The 16,052-nt window shown below is 40.9% G+C and overlaps 1 pseudogene; it reads right to left on the reverse strand.

The window, feature by feature from the left end:
• Positions 1-8,511: 8,511 nt before the first annotated feature.
• LOC143607552 (uncharacterized) lies at positions 8,512-12,987 on the reverse strand (annotated as a pseudogene).
• Positions 12,988-16,052: the final 3,065 nt, after the last annotated feature.

Raw genomic sequence — 16,052 nt, forward strand, 5'->3', positions numbered from 1 at the left:
TCGCTTTGGTTCAGATTGGCAAGTAATACTTCCTTTGCAGCAGCCTCTTCGACGCCCTTAAGCTTCCGCTCGGTTTGGTCAAGCACCCCCCTCTGGTCAAGAATCTCTTGCAGCTTCTTGGCATCTTCCATTGCCAAGGCGTCATGAGCATGCTGAAGAGCCTTTAATTTGCATTTAAGCTGCTCATTCTCCACACGCAAAGGCTCAGCAACGGCTTCAGCCTTGGCAGCCCTCTCGGTTGCGTTTCGCGCAGTCTCCCTGGCCAACCGAAGCTGTTCATTCACAGCTTGGGCAGCCTTGGAGCGGGCCTCGAGTCGCGCCTGAACTTCAACCTCGAGGGCCTTGAAGGCCTTCTCCTTGTCGGCGGCAGCTGCCGCCAGCTGTTGGTTCTCCTCCCGAAGAGCACGCGCCTCAGATATGTCCTTGGCGTGAGCTGCTTTCAACTTGTCGTTTTCACGACAAAGCAGCTCGACGCGCGGCTGCATCCGGGCCTGGAGAACCCGAAGCTCATTAGTTAGCCTACCCTCCTGGTAGCTAACCATGGCTTCCCCCAACGCGCCTGGAGGAGCAGCGTGGCGAGCCCAGTCCACGCACTCCACGGGTGTGCGAAGGGTTGTTCCTCGGCGTATGTTCCATCGAGGAACATACACTTCATTGGAATCCGACACTGCAAAAGAAACAAAAGCAGTAAGGAAAAGATGATGAAAAACATAAGGGAAAAAGAAAGGAACCCTACGCACCTGTAGGGTCAATGACAGGCCGATAGCCGCCAAACCCATCACCTGAACCTAAAGGAAATCCATCCAACAGGTCAGGCAGACGGGAAGGTGGCAAAGATCGGCGTGAAGCCCTGCGCGTACCTGATGGCCCGGCCATTGGTGCCGGTGGCGCGGGCATGGTGGCAGCCGCCGTGGTCGCCGACGTTGTCTCCGCCGCGGTCGCCGCCTCCTTAAAAGCAGCAGTAACCGCCGGTTCCGTGAAGGATGCTGTAAAAATCGCACTCACGGCCGGCGGTGAAGTCATCTCGGCCGGAACAGTTGGTTCGACGGAGCGACCAACTGGACCAGCGGATGCAAGCGCAGGCGACTGGGTCGACGCCTCAGGAAGGCTGACCGAGCCTACCATCATTGGCGAGGAAGTACTCCCCTGCGTTTCACCCAGGATTGCGTCAACATCCACGCCTGCACAAAGAAAGTGTTAAAAAGAAAATTATTGACAAATCTACAAAGGCATTATGATTATACTTACGGGTTTTCTTGACCCTGAACGTACGGACGGGCGGGGAGGAACCCGATGGAGCCGGCCTCTTGGTACCGGTCACCGTCGTCTTCGTTGGTTCTCCGGAGGTAACGGTCGTAGCCTCCGGAGCAGTGGTCTTCTCACCACCAGGCTTCCCCGCCACCTCTTCACTATCTGACTCCGTGTCAGATAGAACCACTGGATCAGCTGTGGCCTTCTCCTTCCCCTTCACGCCGGCAGCAGTCTTTTTCTTCCGCACCAACGGAGGACCTTCTGCGGATTCCTCAGAAGAAGAAATGTCAAGAACTCCAGCAGCAGGCACAGCATTGAGGGGTTCAGGGTAGAAGATAGGCTTACCAGGCCGTCGGTGGCTCAGGATCTCTTGACCCGGCGGGTAAACCTCCACGAACCGACTCGCAGTTTGCTCTAGGATGGGCAACTCGTTCTCGTCCAGAGCACGAGTACCCATCCGTGCGGGACCATCTTCCTCCCGCGGATTCAGGAGCGACTGTAGGTCGTTCCCCTCTGAAATAAACAGGAAAGTTAGAAAAAAGTCAAAATCAACAAAAAGAAACAAGACATACCATAAGGGACAGAGTTCGAACCATATTCAAGGACAATCGGAACCTTCTGCGCATTCGCCGCCTTCCACACTCGGCTCATCCCCAGCATTACCATCGCTGACTCCGGAAAACGGAAAACCGGGGATTGGACCCGGGATATCTTCGAGAACCATTCCGCCTCCTCGTAGTTGAGGGCGTGAAGGCTCTGAAGTGCCTGGCCGTTCTTGAACTTCATGGCAATGGGGATGGCGCGAGCGGATATGAAGAAGAACTCTCTTCTCCACGAGCGAAGACTCCGCTCGGTGGTACAAATCTTTAAACCCTTAATCCGGGTTGTAAGACTGTACCACCCCTGGATGCACCTCCAAGTGTAGAAGGTCATCAGGCGGTCCACATGGGGCTCGATGCCCAGAATCCGGCACACCCACTCAAAATGACGAATCTTGGCGATCGCCATGGGGTGCAGCTCGGTCAAATGAACGCTGTGCCTCTCAAGAACACGGTACACAAACTTTGTCAACGGGAACCTAAGGTTCCCGTAGATAAAGAATGCAGCATAAACCCCGATCTTGCCACTAGGGGCATCGTACACAGTATGGTGGGGTTCAGGAAACTCAGGCTCGAGAGACTCGAGCATGAACTTCCTGACGATATACTGGTACAGATCGACAGAAAGAGAACACTGGCACTCGCCAGCAGTCTTCTGATCGTCGGCATCATGAGAAGACATTTTTGCAGAAAGAGAAGTGATTTCGGGAAAATGCTTGCCTGAAAAAGGGGAGTATTTGCCGGAAATCACTATGAAGAAGAAGAAAGGTGAAAGTGTGAATTACAAATAACCCTCTTCCCCTTTATATAGTAATCGCAATTAATGCGGTGAATTTAATGCGGAGGAGAGAGAAATCAAAGGTGCAATGAAACTATGACACGTGGCAAAAAGCAGGCTGGCAACAGCTGTTGAAAGGACGTGTGCCAGTAATTTCGCGGCCACGCGCCCGAAAAATCACGCCCACGCGCCTGAAAAAGCGACTGGAATGACCATGTTCTGTCACGTCACCATAACTTCCTGCACGTCCTGACAGTCAGAAGAAACCGTCGCACGGCGTTTCAGAGGTTTGGACTGTTCTTATCTTTCCACCAACTCTTCGAATTTCAAAATTCAAAATTTAAAAAATATTAAAAAGTAAGCGGGAAAATACCCCTTACCCCTTGGCAAACAAGTAACCGTTAGACGGATGCGGGTACAGTGTAAAGGCAAAACCCTTCACATACCTAGCACCCGCAGGGAATTGAAGCCAAGTAAACCTTGGCAAACAAGTAACCGTTAGACGGATGCGGGTACAGTGTAAAGGCAAAACCCTTCACATACCTAGCACCCGCAGGGAATTGAAGCCAAGTAAACCTTGGCGAACAAGTAACCGTTAGACGGATGCGGGTACAGTGTAAAGGCAAAACCCTTCACGTACCTAGCACCCGCAGGGAATTGAAGCCAAATATTCCTCGGCAACCAAGTAACTATAAGACAGGCGCGGATACAGTGTAAAGGCAAAACCCTTCACGTACCTAGCACCTGCAGGGAATTGACGCTAGGAATACCTTGGAAGTAAAGTAACCGTAAGACGAGCGCTGGTACAGTGTTAAGGCAAAACCCTTCACATACCTAGCGCTCCGCTGGGAATTGAAACCAGGAAGGATCTTCTGGGCAATGCTTGCGGAAACGGAAATAACATCCCCGCATAGCGGGAACGTTGAGAACTACGTTGTTTGGAGCGCCAGGATGGAATTGGTGGTTTTAACATAATTGATCACTATGTTCAAAACTACCAAAACCTCATGGAGAATCCACACAACTGGGACTCAATGCTCCTGACTTGCGAGGAGGTTACAGACCTACCCGCATCATACCCAAAGACCAAGCAGGAAACTCGGGCATTTCTGCAAGTGACAAGGACTTCCCATGGAAAACCTTACAAAACCCTTTTCAAAACCCTTTGCTTAAGTCCAAAAGTTCACCTCACTTTATTAAACACGCATGAGAAGAACATTGGACTGGGGGGACTTGAAGAGGTAGGTCCCAGCAGAGCCCAGTTGGACCCGCAAGACTCACCTTAAACAGGGACGTCTGCGCAGAGACCAACTGGATCCGCAGGACCAACCATGCTCAGAGACGTGACGTCCTTACGCGCAGTATGCAAGCTGGTCCCGCAGGAAATGCCTCCCATGGTGAAGGACTCCGCCTGTTCCCGCAGCCTCGGATACAAGCCATGAGGGAAGGCCACCCGCGCAGCATGGCTACACGCACTAGGTACTTAGCTCTCGTTCAGTGTCACCTGAAGGAATGAGCAAGGCCGGGAGCAATCCCGCACAGAGGCGGGAGGGGGAATACTCCCGCCCAAATAAGCCAGTCTATACTGAAGGACCTTTCACCGTACCTGACGAGGTATGGGCGAAAGATCTGATCAGGGATACGACAGCTCACTGATACAGTATGGCGAGCAGCATGCTCCTGTACTGTATCACTATTAAGCCGCTGCCTACTCACCAACTACTGTCATACCACGTGCGTAGCCGGCAGTTGGTGGAAAGGGAATAGTATACAGCAGGCCTGGTCGCTATCAGCCGCTGCCTACCCACCAACTACCAGCAGGGCACGTGCGTAGGCTACTGTTGATGAACAGGAACACTGTTGCAGCCGGCCATACCTCCTTGGAAACATACCTTCGGCTATAAATACCCCAAATGGTATGATCATCTGGTATTATCCAACAACATATCTTACTACATTATCATCATATTATACCTGATATCTGCTCTAGCAATCTCTTAATATACTTTTATATTTAAAGAGCAATCTAGTCTGATTCTCACGCCGGAGGGTGGTCACAAGGAGGAACCCCCCCCCCCCTTCTCAGTGACGAGCTCACGGTGTCGGTTTTGCAGGTTATCAGAAGAACCATCTTCCAAGGGTCTAACCCCTCGTGGGAAACAGCTATCCAACCCCCAGGTTACCAGTAATCTGCCCGGGGTCCGGTTAGTGTTTCTTCAGTCGCTAAACCCATGTCATATCACCAAGGAATAACGCCAACAATGGTTACAACTAAAGGTTAATGGGTGCCAACCCCATGTTCGGCCCCCTGGGCGCTATTGCAGTAGCGTTTAAGGCTGAGGGGTGTGGGGCTTCAGTGGGGGCGCGAGAGCCCATCCGCTCGCGCCCCGGGGCGCGAGCACCACACCACCGAGGCGCGAGAGGGGCACGAGAGGGGCGCGAGCACGGGAACCAAGGCGGGCGCAAGGCTGGTAGCGGGAGGAAAATGGCGTAAAGGTGGCTTGGGAATGCGTGAAGGAGCCGTTGGGATGAAGAAAAGAGCCGTTGGGCTCTTTAATTTTATTAAAAAAAAAAGTTTTTCCTCTATATAAACCTTACCACACCCAATATCACATACCACACCCAAAATCACATAAAATAATTACCACAACTTCAAAAAAAACCCAAAATCAACCCATCTTCCAAACCTTTTTTTAAAAACATGGCTGGAAATTGGTACCCAAACCTAGATTCAGATTATATTGACGATTTACGGTCGTCACCGGACCAACCGATGTTTTATTCGGAGCCGCAACAATCATCCGGCTTTCAACCATCCAACATACAACCGTCTCCTAACTTTGTTGTTCCGGAGACACAAGAATCACACGGTGAAGCTGCGGGACAAAGAAGACGCGTCCACCGGAAAAAACAAGTTGCAACGGACGGGTCGGGTTCGGCTTCGACTCCGAGGACGAAACGGAAAACCAGTCCGTGGTCATCGGATGAGAAGTCGAATGAGAGATTTGGACTTCCTTACAAGAGACTTCAGTAACCTAAATCCGGTCGATCAAATGCTGATGGAAAAGCAAAAGGAACGTATCCGAAAGAGGTTGATCGAAGAAGACCAAGCCGAAGAATAAGAATAATGTTTTTTTAGTACTTTAATTTTTATTTTATTTTTAGATATTAATGTTTTTTTTAATGTGTGTTTTTTTTAATAATTTATGAGTTTTTTTTAATAATACGTTTTTTGAATATATTTATAAAAAAATAAAAAAAAAATCCGCTGGAGCCCCTGCTCGCGCCCCTCCACACCAGGGCCAGGGGCTCCAGCGGGGGCTCCAACACCCATCTTATCCAGTTTCTCTCTCTGCCACACGTCACAATATTATTGGCTGGAGCCCCCACTCGCGCCCCCGTTAGAGCCCCCCACACCCCTCAGCCTAATGGATTTAAGGTGGTGGGTCCACAATTAAATCTAAACAGTGAATATCATTCATTCAAACTAGGTTGTTACCCTGCGCGTTGCGCCGGGGCTGTTCTGTGTCGGTAACACCGGGGCGTTATTTCTGTAAGTTGGCGTGAATTCGGTTGCAATCAGCTATGTTATTTAAGTTACTAAAAATAAGCCCAAAAAATAATTCCGCAAGCTAACGTATTTAAACAAATTAAAAAACAAAAAACCACAACACCTTACTTTTTCATTGCTTGATTTAGTATGAAGCCGGCGTTGTTTCAGTAAGTTGACGCGAATTCAGTTGCTATCGGCTATGTTATTTACAGTACCAAAACTAAACCCAAAAAATAATTCCTCAAGATAACATATTTAAAAAAAATTAAAAAACGTATTTAAAACAAATTAAAAAACAAAACACAACAACACCGTACTATTTCATTGGTTGATTTAGTATGAAATCTATAAAAACAAAAATCTATTCTATTTAAAAAATCAAAACAACCACAAAAAAAAAACAAAGAAACCACAAAAAACCAAAAAAAAAACAAAAACAAAAAACCGGGTCCAAAATGGCTTGACCTTGAGACCTAACGGTTAAAACATCACAACAATACCACAACAACAACCACCTTTTTTGTTACCTTGGTTACTTTCAAAACACTTAATACTATAACAGATTTTGAAATGTTAAAAAAAAGAAACTTAGTGGCTGCCATGTGGCAGCCACTTATTGGACCTCAACACAAATTACTGTAGCTTTAGGTTTCTTATTATATATAGTATAATATTCATATAACAAAATGATTATAAACTTTGGTTTGTTAAAGCCTCTTCACTACACGTGATTTAGTTAGTTAATTTCTCTTAATGTCTACGTTAACAGTCTTGTATAACACTAGGTCTAATGTAGTGTTTCTGTATTTTGGATAGAATGAAAGTTAGATATTCATTTCATAAAAACAAATGTAAAATATAGAATATTTACTATGTAAAAATGCATGTTCCATGGAATATATTTTTAAAATAATAAAAATAATTCATATAAAAAAAGGAAATTAATGAAATATGTGAATCTCAAGGTAAAATCATCTTAGCAAGATTCCCTGCTTTCGCATTACGCCATTCACACCCATGGTAGTATGGTGCCATCATCAGAGCACAAAGTACACATAAACTTTCCGTATTTGTAATGAATGCATAACAGGGTTGTACACTTTGTAGATTAATGTGTACACTCATTGGAAATGGAAATGTCAGAAAAAAAACCTAAAAAGGTGGATGGTGTAGTCAAAGGAAAAGGTTACAGTTTAGGAATCAATTATTTGATACAACTAACTTCCATCATGACTTGCCTCCATTTATTATAGTAAACAAAATCTATGATGAATATTTTGATGTTATGTTTTTATAAATAAAATAAAATGATTTAAACATTGTACTCCGTAACATGTATAGTGATTTAAACAATGTAATAGTCGAAATATGGTGCGGTGATAAGGTATTTTTTCTGTATTCTAGAAGTAGAAAGTTCAAATACTACAAACTATATATATATGCGGAGAATCAATATAAAGACACTATGTAATAATCAGCTAGATAATTGGCCAACCAACAAAGTGACTATAGGAAGAGTCAAGCATTTGTCTGACTCGTTTTTTATCAGGTTTGTTTATGGGTTTTTATTGATTGTGTCCGGTTCACTTAAAAGCAACCACCTTCGACCCCACCACCACCCCATAATCGCTTTTGTCTCTACCACCATCATTGCAACCTCTATCACCATTGCCACCACCACTACTGAAGCCACCTCGCTGCGACACCTGCATTGTTATAACCAAACTCATTTTCTTAAAACTACCTCGTATCTACACTGACCTGTCACCAAACCCATTAAGTTGATCTCCCCGCATTAGCGGGCTTGCCAGCTGTCGATCCGACCCCATACTAGTTATCGTTAATTAATCAAATGCCTTTTAAAACGAGACAACCCCCGACCAACATCCCATTACACAATCCCACATCAAGACTTTGAACACCAAGCACCCCTTACTAAACATGTTCTTTAGCTATCCTAATAAGTCAACTTACCTTTCTTAGATATCAATTATAAGAATAAGATTACAGTTGAACATTATTTTTGTTAAAAATAAAATGTTATTGGTTATTGAAGCTTTAATAAATATATGTAATGAAAGTGTTGTATAATGGACTTCAAATCTATAGCATTTACGTAATAAGTGAGAATATATACACATAGTGATAGAAGGAAAAAATAAAAAATATATTGATTGATGTGTGGTTGAAGTGATCAACATAGACCACATCAACCAAGTTATTGGTGTAACCTTTTGCGGACTCAGTCCGGTTGACAATCCAACGCGTTCCCCATGTCAGCAACACACGATAATCTTATATACCATCGATGAAAGCCACATGTGTGCCACCATTGTACACAACACGTCTCGGCTATAAAACACAAAACCCCCTTTCTCCAACCGAACCTTAAAACACCACCTATGTCACTTTTATCATGTCACAAAAATTATAACACATGTAAAACTAAAAAATTAATCAAAATTTATTTATCATACATACATTCCCATGGACATTACACAAATTGATCCCGAATAGAGTATTAATTTTAATTAATAATTATTATAATACTAAACCCATTAAAATCTTAACTAAACTCCACGCAAAATAAATAAAAAACCACTCTTTTTTTAAATAACCACCCGCCAAATTAAGTTTAAACCATATTCACTTGTATGGACCTTTAGAACAAGACGAGTACAACGACGAACCAGAGAAGCTGTTAGGATTACTCGTCACCACACCACTACCCGCCGCAGCCGATGATGATGCTGTTGCCCGAGGCTCGGGTGATCCTTTCAAAAGAGCGTCCACTTTCGCATACTCTTCCCTTTCATGTTTAATTTCTTTTAACATTGCTGCCACATCTTTCATTGTTGGTCTTTCTTCGGGCAATGAGTAGAGACGCATAGTAACGCAATGCCTAATGTTTGCAACATTTCCTCGATGTCTGATTCGGGTCGGGATAATAAGCTTGGGTCGAGTACCTTGGTCCATTCTTTTCTTTGTTTTACCCAATCCACGACGTGTAATCCGTCTGGAATTGTGGGGTCGATTGGTTGTTTCCCGGTTAATACTTCGAGCATGACTACCCCGTAGCTGTAGACGTCACTCTTTTCCGTTATTTTCATTGAGTACACACAATGTGTTTGATAAAATGTCAAGGCCTGTAAATGAACCGAACGTTCACGAAATGTTTATAAACTATTCGGGAGGGAAGTTCATTCATAAACAAACATAAATCAACAAGGTTTTTTGTTCATTTTCAATTGAGCGAACGAACATAAACACACGTTTTGTTCATTCATTTATGTTTATGAACGTCCGTTTATGTTCGCTTAAATTTTAATAAATACATAAATAGTTATAAATAAATAAATATAAACATAAAAGAGGCTTATGATTATGTATTTATATGTTTGTTTATGTTCAATTATGTTTGTTATATGTTCGCTTGTGTTCGTTTACATTCGCGAGCCGTTCGTTTAGGCTTTAAATGAACGAACACGAACATGCCCCTTTTTTTAACGAACGGACATGAACTAAAAATTTGTTCGTTTATATGTCCGTGTTCGTGTTCTTGTTCATTTTCAGCCAAAGTTAAATGAACGAACACGAACATGGCGTTCATTTTCGTTCGATTCATTTACAGGCCTAAAAATGTGTAACACAAAAAAACAATTAAAAACAATACCAGGAGCAATGTATCCGTAGGAACCTGCGATTGTGTTTGACGATCGAGCGAAATCACCATCATTGACCAGCTTTGCAAGCCCGAAGTCTGCAATGTAAGCCTTGAATTCCAGACCGATGAGGATGTTATTAGCCTTGATATCTCTATGAACTATTGGAGGAACACAGTCATGGTGCAAATAAGCCAGTCCTTCTGCAGCCCCTAGCAAGATTCGGTACCTCAAATCCCACTCCAACGAGCTTCCCATTCGTTCATGTAGCAGGCTACCGAGACTCCCGTTAGGCATATAATCGTACATCAACAACCTCGTTTTCTTGTTCCAACAACACCCCAAAAACCGAACAGTGTTCTTGTGTCTAACTGAACCCAAAGTCTTCACTTCTGCTGAAAACGAGTCGCGCACTGCAGACTTCTCGTCTTCGTAACCACCGTCAACCGTCATTGACGGCCACAGTTTCTTCACAGCTATGATCTCACCATTGTCCATATCGGCCCGATACACCACACCAGAACATCCTTTTCCAATAACATTCGTGTCCACTAAACATTTCAAGATTCGGTCAACCGAGATATTAAGCTTTTGAAATGGAGTAAACTGCCATGGCCACGACTCGCCTAACTCTGAATCATCATCACCTCTAGCCCCTCGTCTTGCACGCAAAACCGCAGCCACACCCATAACCATCATAGCTATGGTCAAAGTAATCAACAATGCAAGTGCAAGTTTTAACCTTTTAGCATTTCTTGACTTATATTCATCTTTCCCGTTACCAGATTCCGCCACGCTGCTTAAAAAGCAAGAATCTTTACCAAACGAACATAACCCTTGATTCCCAGCAAGATCCGCTTCGGTTAACTGCCTAAAAAGCTTGTTGTCGGGTAAATATCCTGTAAAGTTGTTATACGAGATATTTAACGACACAAGGTTATCAAGGTGCGAAAGCGGGCTCAGGTTTCCCTCTAGCTTGTTGTACGACATGTCAAGAGTCGAAAGCTTGCTAAGTTGACCAATTTGACCAGGGATAGGCCCGGTCAACCCGTTGCAGCTCAAGTTCAATGCAATCTCTAGCGCCTGGATATTCCCCAACTCAGGCGGGATCTCGCCCGATAAACTATTACTGCTCAGGTCTAGGAACTGTAAACCCGAGCAGAGCTGGAGCGATCCAGGAATCGCTCCAGAAAACTCATTCTGGCTCATGACGAGTTTGTTTAACGACACCAGCCGCCCGAGACTAGATGGTATCAGACCGTCAAGGTGGTTTCTTGAAACATCCAAAACTTGGAGACCCGATAATGACGATAGAGAATCGGGTAACGGCCCGCTCAACATATTGTTGCTAAGGTCTATCATTTGTAATTCACTACAACTAGCAATCTCATCAGGAACCACCCCAGACATCCGATTACCCGACAAATCAAGAAAGTTTATGCTTTTCAAACCCGAAATTTCCTTAGGGATTTCACCCGTGATTCGATTATTCAACAATCTTAACCTCACCAACGAGGTCGAATTCCCAATTTCTCGCGGTATGGAACCCGAGATATCATTGGAAATCAGAAGCAACTTGGTTAAATTCTGCAGCTGAAACAACCCTGGTGGAATACTACCAGTGAGTGAGTTATGTGACAAATCTAATGCTTGAAGGTTACTACAACTTCCTAAACTTGAAGGAATACTTCCTTCAAGATTATTATCCCACGCGAAAAACACTTCAAGATTCGTTAACCTTCCAAGCTCAGAAGGAATCAACCCTGATATTTGATTAGTATCAAGCTGCAATTGTTGCAGATTGATTGCATTTGCAAGACCAACAGGTATTGAACCAGACACATTATTGTTACTGATCATAAACTCTACCAACTCAACTAAATTACCAATGGAATCAGGAAGTATCCCAGATAAAGAGTTCAATGAAACATCAAACATTTTAAGTTTAGTACAGTTTCCTATTTCCTCAGGGATTGATCCTATGAAATTATTCTGCCATAACAATAACTTTTCCAGTTTTTTCAAGTTACCAATTTGTGGAATAATGGGACCAGTAATACTATTTTCATAAATAAACACTTCCACAAGCTCAGTACAGTTGCCAAGCTCGGGCGGGAGCTCGCCCGAGAGCATCGCAGTGTATATCGACAAAGTTTGGAGCTTGGTAAGCTTACCGATGGAGCTCGGGAGAGACCCGGATATCCGAGTGTCAGCGAGTCCCAAAACGGTGAGATTACCACAATTTCCAATCTCAAATGGAATGTTACCACTGAGGTCATTGTTTCCGCCTGCACGGATGATCTCAAGGCTTCCCAACTGACCGATGTCGGTTGGGATGCTGCCAGAGAGTCTGTTGTCATGTAACAACAAACTCTTGAGGCTCCTGCAGTTTCCTAACTGGTATGGGATTTTACCAGTTAGTTTGTTGGAGTTTAGTATTAAATCTTGGAGGTTTTGAAGTAAGCCAATGGAATTTGGGATGGGACCCACTAAGCTGTTTGAGCTTAAATCTATGGTGATGAGTTCTTGGCAGCTGCCAATGTCATCAGAGAGTGTTCCGGTGATGTTAGCACCGGAGATGATGAGTGTATTGAGGTGTGGAAATGATGAAAGATTAGTGGGCATTGGTAGCTGTAATGGGATTGACTGGATATTAATTTCGGTAACAAAACCTGCCGCGTTGCATTTAATGTAATCCCATTTGCATGGGTTACTGATGGTGTCGCCGGTAACCCTCCATATTGAAAAGTAAGGGTTATCGGCGACACTGTCACCCCCGCCATGAAGCCACGTGTACAGCACAGTGGCTTCATGGCTGGGGTCGTTGTCGCTGCTGGTGGTGATTGTATCATCAGCCGCAGCGACGGGGAAAAACAAAACTAAGAAAAGGGTTGTGATGGGAATGAAAAAGAAGTTGTTAATATGGGAATGGTTATTGGGTTTAGAGCAAGATAACATCGACATTTGTTGCCTCAAATTGCAAACTTTTCTTGGGTTTGTGTAATTTGAGGTTTTGGGTTTGCTGTTGGTTTTCTTAATCTTTGTGTTACTCTTTCTTTCTCTCTCTAAAACCATATTCTTTTTCCATGGGTTTTCTTGGCTGGTTTAAACATTGGTGTGGTGATCAAGAAATAGCACAGGTTTCATGGCGAATATTGTTATAAAAAACTTATGACAAAGATTAAAGAAATATTAAATAAATACCTAAAGATTTGCAAAATTAGCAGGCACCACCACCCCTACCCCTACCCCTACCCCTACCCCCACCCACCCCACCCCCACTGTAATTTGTAAAATATGTTATTAGTTTAATGTTGCTTTGATAAAACTTGTTCTTGACTCCACCAGTAAACCACTAGACAGACTGAGTGTGGGAGCAGTTAGGCATCAATATGAAGTCACTCTGTTATCCTATTTCAACATTTTTATATAATATCATCTTTACCCTTTGTCTCATGGTCTTTGGTACAAGTTTTTAAAGCATAGGTGCAAGTAAATGAAGCATTGTGGTAAACTGATTTTTAACACAAGATATCATTGATGGTAGTTGGAAGTATTATCCTAGTATGGATGGAGCAGTGCTAGCTGTAATTCACAAACTTTTATACACTTGAAAACAATTATGGGACTGAGTAGTCTTTTTAGGGGAAATATTACATAAACAATATTTTTGAATGTAGTTATGTACTTATGTTAGAAGGGAAAATATACACTTAGTCATTTATGTGACTGCATGTTGTTACAAAAATATACACTTAAAACAATTATGATAAATATAGGTACCAAAATATTACTGTGTTATCCTTATGTTTGAAATGTTTCACGGGATGATTTTTACTCGTCTAAAAGCATTGATGTTTAAAGGGTAGCAGCATCCACCTCACACGCGGAAGACCGAATTTAATTAACAAGACAAATTTTTTTTAACGGTAAACGGGTTGTATATAAATTTGCCTTTACACGGATTGGTACATGAAGATATGATGCGGACTATTTTTTTCGTCTAAAAACTATAATTTAATTAAAATTGATTTGAATGAATGAAGTGGCATAACGAATTCTGATGTGACCAATTAACAAAGTCCAGTCCATGTACAGACATAAATTTGATGGGTCAAGTCAATGTTCAGACCATCTGATTAGCTGACCTTTTACCCATGCTATTAAGTGACAAATTTACTTCCTGTTTACTGTTTACAGTCATGGACCATAGTCAAAAAAAATCTTTGTCGGGCCGGTTCAAGTTATCTCTGGTTTAAGCTTATAACAACATAGGACAAGTTGATTTAACTTCCTATCTTCAATTTGAGCCTGAAGATTCGCACTTAACATGAAATTTTATGTGTGTGACTCGTTTAGTTTGAACTTTGATGAGTTTATATGTATGTTTACGTAAGTTTTATATCCCAGACTAACATTATATTAAAAAGTTTAAGGATTAAACCATTTTTTAAAACGACCGGTATACTGTAAAGTAACATGTTATCGTTTTATAGTTAAAATATTATATCATTTTAAAGTATTTAGCATGATCAAAATAAGCTATTGAGCAATAATCTATCTATTCTAATAAATAATTACTCATTTTTGCTACTTGTCACTCTCATAGCTCTCTTCATCTTTTTTTCAACATTTCAATATTGATCCTTATACTTTAAGTCATTTCAATATATGAATTTAAGTTTATTTTCATTAAATGTAAATCCTATTCGATTCATTCATTAACATTAATGGTGAAAGATAAGGAAATATCAAAATTGAAGTTACAGACTTATTATAATTAAATCACTGAAGTTGAATATTATAATTATAATTCATATGAATAACGATTTACTATATGAACTATATATCATTTATTTATATGACTTTTTGTGTAGTATAAAATGCTAGCAACAAGAAGATCAACCTTTGGTTTTCAATATTCTCTTTTATAACTCAGACAAAAATGTTCCAGAAACATATATTTTATGACTTGATTTAGATTTTTGTATACATTAAAATATATTTAATATAATATGCCTTATAAGACAAATTACTTAATTAAAAAATTCAAATTTAAAAAAAAATCTGTTTCAATCTCTTTTCACTATTTTCACTTTTCAAAAATCATTTAGGATATGAAAACCTAGAATATTGTTTTCATCAGTTATTTAAATCATTTCAATATTTTATTAACTTAGTAATTTTATTTTTATACAAATACAATGATTTGAGATTATGTTAGTGTTACCTGTTGGGTAGCACATAATTAAAGTGTCTATTATAGTTTATATTCAAAATAATTAAGCTACACACAATTTTTTTTTAAAATTTACTTTTATTTGAACATGGATTTATGGTTAGTATGTCTTTGTCATTTTCCATTCATATGAAATGAAACAAATCATTTTGTTATATTTAAATTTGGATTTTATATGTTTCTTGATTATACAATTGTTAATTTAAACATATAAAATTAATTAAAATTTGTCATATGCAGAATATTAATAACAAATAATTAATCATGATCAATTAATTTCATATTCTAAAGATTTTAAGAATGATTATATCATCAAAGTTCAGGTAATCTGTTTTTAGGATAATCATGTTTTTTTTTGATAAACATGACCAATGATCTCAAATGACATTATATATAATTAATTGATCAAAAGGTATGCTATTTTATGTGTATGAATATTTTTTTGTTAGTTTCATGGATATATATTATAATTTATATAGGGTCGCAGTATGTGCTTGAATAACCTTATTTGTTACACGGACAACTATGCATGGCTATATCAAAAGTTATAAGCAAACATATATGTTGCCTTATAAAGAGTTACAGGCAGACATAGAGTAATGATTTTGATTTTTGATAAACAATGTATACCAACCAATACAATCACAAATGTAGTGTACAAAGAAGGTTTTACTTATGTGTAACATATTTGTGTAATCTTAGTTATGTAATTTTCATATAAATTGTAATTGTATTAACAATATATTATCATTTTGTTGATTGTAATTCACTTAATGATTAAAATTTAAAATTTTCATCAATTACCCGTGTAATACACGGGGCTCAAACTAGTATATCATAATCTTTAATGTATCTGATGCTTTTAATATTGTTTTTTTATTTTACAACAGAAAATCATTTCTACAGCGTAGTAACATTAGCTGGCATTAAGAAGAAAAAAAAGTTGGTCTAATGTGTAAGCTAAGATCTA

The sequence above is a fragment of the Bidens hawaiensis genome, unplaced genomic scaffold (assembly GCF_021521415.1).
Source record: "Bidens hawaiensis isolate Kalapana, Puna unplaced genomic scaffold, B.hawaiensis_p1.1 tig00083485_1, whole genome shotgun sequence".
Taxonomy (NCBI): Eukaryota; Viridiplantae; Streptophyta; class Magnoliopsida; order Asterales; family Asteraceae; genus Bidens; species Bidens hawaiensis.